The 7,500-nt window shown below is 43.9% G+C and overlaps 1 protein-coding gene across 1 annotated transcript in view; it reads left to right on the forward strand.

Moving 5' to 3' along the window:
- The window catches only part of LOC134097474 (tyrosine-protein phosphatase non-receptor type 14-like), a 74,684-nt gene that overhangs the window by 18,333 nt on the left and 48,851 nt on the right, over nt 1-7,500 (forward strand). The gene's annotated exons all lie outside the window — the stretch shown is intronic.

Genomic DNA, 7,500 nt, shown 5'->3' on the forward strand with positions numbered 1-7,500 from the left:
CAACACTGTGTGTGTGTGTATGTGTGTGTGTGTGTGTGTGTGCACAACACTGCTGTTTTAATGGGAGAGCCCTGCAGTGCACAGCACTGCTGTTTTAATGGGAGAGCTCTGCAGTGCACAACACTGCTGTTTTAATGGAAGAGCTCTGCAGTGCACAACACTGCTGTTTGGTGTGTGTGTGTGTGGGGGGGGGGCGGGTCTGCTTATAGAGACCAGACCCTTTGACAGTGGACACACAGGACCTGCTGCTAGAGGGTAGTTGGATGTGCTGTAGTTGGATGTGCTGCTTGAGGGTAGTTGTGCTGCTAGAGGGTAGTTGGATGTGCTGTAGTTGGATGTGCTGTAGTTGGATGTGCTGTAGTTGGATGTGCTGTAGTTGGATGTGCTGCTAGAGGGTAGTTGGATGTGAAATTGGTTGGGATTGCTGGTTGGCCCTTTAAGACAGAACAGCTGCTCTGTTTTTCATGAACATTTTGATGTATGACCTTTAACCTTCCTCCAGTGTGAACAGTGTGTGTGTGTGTGTGTGTGTGTGTGTGAGAGAGAGAGAGAGAGAGAGAGAGAGTGTGTGTATGTGTGTGTGTGTGTGTGTGTGTGTGTGTGTGTGTGTGTGTGTGTGTGTGTGTGTGTGTGAGATTGTGTGTAATGTGTGAATGTGTGCAGGCTTGGTGGTTAGCTGTCTGCCGGGGCATCTGGGTCTTTGTCACTGCATGTAATATGACTCCTAACAGACCCCACGACACACACACACACACACACACACACACACACACACACACACACACTCCTAACAGACCCCACCACCAACAGCATACAAGCTGCCACTGTGTACCCCCTGAACCCTGACTTTCTCTCTCTTACACACAAACACACACACACACACACACACACACACACACACACACACACACACACACACACACACACACACACACACACGTACATGCACAGATACAGACATATCAAAACACCACCATAAGGAAACACTACACACACTCAGCGCGCACACTAAAACACTGTCATAACATACTTACACACACACACACACACACACACACACACACACACACACACACACGCTTTCAGACACACTGCAGACACCACAGACACAGACACAGACACAGACACAGACACAGACATACACACACACACACACACACACACACACACACACATGCGCTGTCAGACACACTGCAGACACCACACAGACACAGACACAGACACACACACACACACACACACACACACACACACGCTGCAGACACCACACAGACACAGACACACACACACACACACACACACACGCTGCAGACACCACAGACACTAAAAGGTTTCTTGAGTAAAACAGAATGTTGGAGCGCCATCAAAGCAACACATCAGAGGGTGAAGATGAGGACACATTTTCAAAAGCAGCAGCATTCCCTCCATCACACACACACACACACAACCCCACACACACACACACACACACACACAGCAAAGCAGCATTCCCTCCATCACACACACACACACACACAAAGCAACATTCCCTCCATCACACACACACACAAAGCAGCATTCCCTCCATCACATATGAAAGAGAAAGAGAATGCACGCACACACATACACACACACACACACACACACACACAGCGCTAGGTGTAGAGGTACAGCATGGTACTACAGGACAGATGGCACAGCATGCTAACTTTAGGGGATATAGAGGCAACACAGATCAGTCAAAATGACTAATCACATTCTGTTGCTATTCTATAGCTGGTGTAATGTAGAGCTGGCTATTCTATAGCTGGTGTAATGTATAGCTGGCTATTCTATAGCTTGTGTAATGTAGAGCTGGTGTAATGTAGAGCTGGCTATTCTATAGCTGGTGTAATGTAGAGCTGGTGTGATGTAGAGCTGGCTATTCTATAGCTGGTGTAATGTATAGCTGGCTATTCTATAGCTGGTGTAATGTAGAGCTGGTGTAATGTAGAGCTGGCTATTCTATAGCTGGTGTAATGTATAGCTGGCTATTCTATAGCTGGTGTAATGTATATCTGGTGTAATGTATAGCTGGCTATTCTAGAGCTGGTGTAATGTAGAGCTGGCTATTCTATAGCTGGTGTAATGTATAGCTGGCTATTCTATAGCTGGTGTAATGTATAGCTGGTGTAATGTAGAGCTGGCTATTCTATAGCTGGTGTAATGTATAGCTGGCTATTCTATAGCTGGTGTAATGTATAGCTGGTGTAATGTATAGCTGGCTATTCTATAGCTGGTGTAATGTAGAGCTGGCTATTCTATAGCTGGTGTAATGTATAGCTGTCTATTCTATACCTGGTGTTATATAGCTCGCTATTCTATAGCTGGTGTAAATATATCTGGCTATTCCATAGCTGGTGTAATGTATAGCTGGTGTAATGTAGAGCTGGTATAATGTAGAGCTGGCTATTCTATAGCTGGTGTAATGTATAGCTGGTGTAATGTAGAGCTGGCTATTATATAGCTGGTGTAATGTATAGCTGGCTATTCTATAGCTGGTGTAATGTATAGCTGGCTATTCTATAGCTGGTGTAATGTATAGCTGGTGTAATGTAGAGCTGGCTATTCTATAGCTGGTGTGATATATAGCTGGCTATTCTATAGCTGGTGTAAATATATCTGGCTATTCCATAGCTGGTGTAATGTATAGCTGGTGTAATGTAGAGCTGGTATAATGTAGAGCTGGCTATTCTATAGCTGGTGTAATGTATAGCTGGTGTAATGTAGAGCTGGCTATTATATAGCTGGTGTAATGTATAGCTGGCTATTCTATAGCTGGTGTAATGTATAGCTGGCTATTCTATAGCTGGTGTAATGTATAGCTGGTGTAATGTAGAGCTGGCTATTCTATAGCTGGTGTAATGTATAGCTGGTGTAATGTAGAGCTGGCTATTCTATAGCTGGTGTGATATATAGCTGGCTATTCTAAAGCTGGTGTGATGTAGAGCTGGTGTAATGTAGAGCTGGCTATTCTATAGCTGGTGTAATGTATAGCTGGTGTAATATATAGCTGGCTATTCTATAGCTGGTGTAATATATATCTGGCTATTCTATAGCTGGTGTAACGTAGAGCTGGTGTAATGTAGAGCTGGCTATTCTATAGCTGGTGTAATGTATAGCTGGTGTAATGTAGAGCTGGTGTAATGTAGAGCTGGCTATTCTATATCTGGTGTAATGTATAGCTGGCTATTCTATAGCTGGTGTGATGTAGAGCTGGTGTAATGTAGAGCTGGCTATTCTATAGCTGGTGTAATGTATAGCTGGTGTAATGTAGAGCTGGCTATTCTATAGCTGGTGTAATGTAGAGCTGGCTATTCTATAGCTGGTGTAGAGCTGAGTTTGTGTAGCCGTGTAGAGTTGGCTATTGTAGAGCTGCTGTGTGGGTGTAGTGTTGGAGTATAGTTGGTGTAGAAATGCTGCAGTGTTGGAGTATAGTTGGTGTAGAAGTGCTCTAGTGTTGGTGTAGTGTTGGTGTAGAGTTGGTGTAGAAATGCTGTATAGGCTTACAGTATGTAGTGTTGGAGTATAGTTGGTGTAGAAGTGCTCTAGTGTTGGTGTAGTGTTGGTGTAGAGTTGGTGTAGAAATGCTGTATAGGCCTACAGTATGTAGTGTTGGAGTATAGTTAGTGTAGAAGTGCTGTAGTGTTGGTGTAGTGTTGGAGTATAGTTGGTGTAGAAATGCTATATAGGCCTACAGTATGTAGTGTTGGTGTAGTGTTGGTGTAGTGTATGTCGCTCCCTCTACTCAGGCCTGTGTAGTGTTGGAGTAGTGTTGGTGTAGTGGAGTAGTGTTGGTGTAGTGGAGTAGTGTTGGTGTAGTGTTGGTGTAGTGTTGGTTTAGTGTTGGTTTAGTGTTGGTGTAGTGTATGTCGCTCCCTCTACCTCCGCCTGTGTAGTGTTGGAGTAGTGTTGGAGTAGTGTTGGTGTAGTGAATGTCGCTCCCTCTACCTAGGCCTGTGTTTTCCCTGAACCACAAAATGAGCTGCTGCAGTCGTCGGCCCTTGTTTTTCTGTGCTGGAAATAAAGCAGCGTGAGTGTGCTTGAGTGTGAGTGTGTGTGTGTGTGTGTGTGTGTGAGTGTGTGCGTGTGTGTGTGTGAGATTTGGGAGGAGCCCGGAGGGGCCTGGCATGCCTGTGGCTGGGGCATCGTGTGTGTGTGTGTGTGTGTGTGTGTGTGTGTGTGTGTGTGTGTGTGTGTGTGTGTGTGTGTGTGTGTGTGTGTGTGTGTGTGTGTGTGTGTGTGTGTGTGTGTGTGTGTGTGTGTGTTGGACTGTGTGTGGGGAGTGTGTGCCTGCCTGTATCAGTGTGTGTGTGTGTGTGTGTGTGTGTGTGAGCTTCGGACTCTAGACTCCAGCCGTGGGACAACAATGCCCATAATTACCAGTTGTGTTTCATAGTGGAAAACAAGCGCGCACACACACACACACACACATACACACACACACACACACACACACACACACACACACACACACACACACACACACACACACACACACACAGAGCCTTCACTGACCTGTCAACCTCTGTATGTGCATACTTGTTTGCTTGTGTGTGTGTCTGCTTTTGTGGACTGAGGTTTGTGTTCTTGACGTGTTGAAAGTCTCAGGATCCTGCCTGGTGGAGACAAAACATCAAAACAAGCAACACCAAAGATCCCCAAAACAAAACAAGCAACAACAAACATTCCCAAAACAAAACAAGCAACACCAAACATCCCCAAAACGAAACAAACAACAACAAACATCCCCAAAACAAACAGGCAACATCAAACATCCTCAAAACAAAACAAGCAACACCAACCATCCCCAAAACGAAACAAACAACAACAAACATCCCCAAAACAAACAGGCAACATCAAACATCCCCAAAACAAACAAGTAACACCAAACATCCCCAAAACAAACAGGCAACACCAAACATCCCCAAAACAAACAAACAACACCAAACATCCCCAAAACAAACAAACAACACCAAACATCCCCAAAACAAACAAGTAACACCAAACATCCCCAAAACAAAGCTAAGCATGTGCACCTGTGCAGTGCACAAACAAAAGACTTTTGATTCCTTAACAGGTACTTTTGATTCCTTAACAGGTACTTTTGCAGCACGAGGCTTGTATTGCCTTAAATGGCTGGAAGCACAACATGAGACATCACTTAACAACATCCCTCAACAACACCTTAGCAAAACATTTTACGTAAGCAGACACTGCTTCCCTAAATAATTACAAACAAACAACTCAAGACACTGAATGCCCAAATAAAGATACAGGAGTGAAGGCGCATATATGCATGGTATTGACATTGTGATATACAGTATAAGCACACACACACACACACACACACACACACACACACACACACACACACACAGGTCCTCAGTGTATAGTTGAATCAGGTGTGCTGCAGAGGGAGAGGAATGCCGGCTCTGAGCCAACACGACTATCTGCTCACCACTGCCAGTATACAGACAAGAAGCAACATATCCCCCCACTCACACACACACACACACACACACACACACACACACACACACACACACACACACAAACACACACACACACACACACACACACACACACACACACACACACACACACACATACACACACACACACAGCAAACTCCACATACACACATCTGGGGCCTGTACTACGAAGGGAGCTCAACCTACCCAGATGTAACCCAGGGTTACTTTGCTAAACCGGGGTTGACAAAACCTGGTTATCTTCATTGGTGCTAATCGGTACTACGACGCTGAGTAAGAAGTTGATTTGTTGAACTGGGGTTAACCTCATCGGAGTTGGTGCGCGTTCACATAAAATGGGCGGGTTGCAGCGCATATCACCACTTTTAATGATGACGCGATCACGCTATTTTACGCATAAGGAATGAGCAATGATTATAAAAAAGTTGCGAGGAATTAAAACCCACTTTACGATACATCAAATACGTCGGCAGCAAACAAAGCAAGACAAGGCTGTTGGCAACGTAGGCTATTGCAGATCGGATATATGAAAGTAAAGTTTTATTTCATGTTCCTTAAATGGCCTATGTGTTACGGAGGATTAATAGCTTGCGGAATGTCTGAAATGTGTTGAAATAAATACATTTTGAGTTCATAAGAGTCCTACAGATGCAACACAATTCATGCCATGTATATTAATAAATATTAATAAAGGATAATTGAATGTTTAGCCCCATTGACTGATTTAGTGTATGTAGGCTATCCTGTGAACATTTTAGATGCAACGGCAGTGCCGCTGGCAGCAGGTGAAAATGAAACTCAAGAACATTCAGAAGGTTTATAGGCCTAGTTATAGCTTGCATTAATATTTCTTAATTATGGAAATATGTTATATTGCCAATGCTTATAGCCTCCACTCGATCAGCTGACAAATGCAACGAATTCCCTCGGCTGAGAATGTATAGGCTATCTTTCATAGAGAATATTATATGGAGAAAGATTCTGGCGGTCTTAAAAAAACTCTCGCCTTGCGAAGAGAGGCGCTTACAATTTGCGCTCCAATAATGTATCTTCCAAGTAGCCTACGTCGACATTGTGGGGTGTGGTTAACCGCAAACCTCGGGTTAACCAAGATCATAACCTGCTCGGAGCAGGTTTGAGATGCAGCGTAAATTGCCATGGCAGCATACCTAGGTTAAAACCTATCCACCTTTCGTAGTACGGGTTAACCGGGAAGTTACGCCACACGTGATCAACTTACTCTCGAAGTTACCCAGCTAAGCCAGTAACCCCGCTTCGTAGTACAGGCCCCTGGGGGGAGGAACATGTTTGTAAGGGCATTGGTATGGCAAAACTTATAGCAACCCTGTCATCCAGACAGAGAAGCCAGGGGAGGCTGAGGCCTGTTGGGCCAGATGAGGTGGAACCAAACAGAACGGAGGGACTAGAACTTGCAATTTGAGTAGAGTTCACATCATTAAACTAGAATTTACAATGCTTTGAGTAGAGTTCACATCATTAAACTAGAATTAGCAATGCTTTGAGTAGAGTTCACATCATTAAAATAGAATTAGCAATGCTTTGAGTAGAGTTCACATCATTAAAATAGAATTAGCAATGCTTTGAGTAGAGTTCACATCATTAAAATAGAATTTACAATGCTTTGAGTAGAGTTCACATCATTAAAGTAGAATTTTACAATGCTTTGAGTAGAGTTCACATCATAGATTAGCATTGGCATCTAGCTTTATTATATCTAAGGTTCACATCATTAAAGTAGAACTTGCAATGCTTTGAGTAGAGTTCACGTCCTTAAAAATAGCATGTAACATGAAACGCTTTTAGCTGTTTATTTCTTTGAAAGTAGAACTTAGAATACTTTTAAAGATTTTTGGGGGGGCTTTTTATGCCTTTAATTGGACAGGACAGTAGAGAGAATGACAGGAAGTGAGTGGGAGAGAGAGTCGGGGTGGGATCCGGAAAGGACCACGGGGCGGGAATCGAACCC

This window comes from Sardina pilchardus, chromosome 12 (assembly GCF_963854185.1).
Source record: "Sardina pilchardus chromosome 12, fSarPil1.1, whole genome shotgun sequence".
Taxonomy (NCBI): domain Eukaryota; kingdom Metazoa; phylum Chordata; class Actinopteri; order Clupeiformes; family Clupeidae; genus Sardina; species Sardina pilchardus.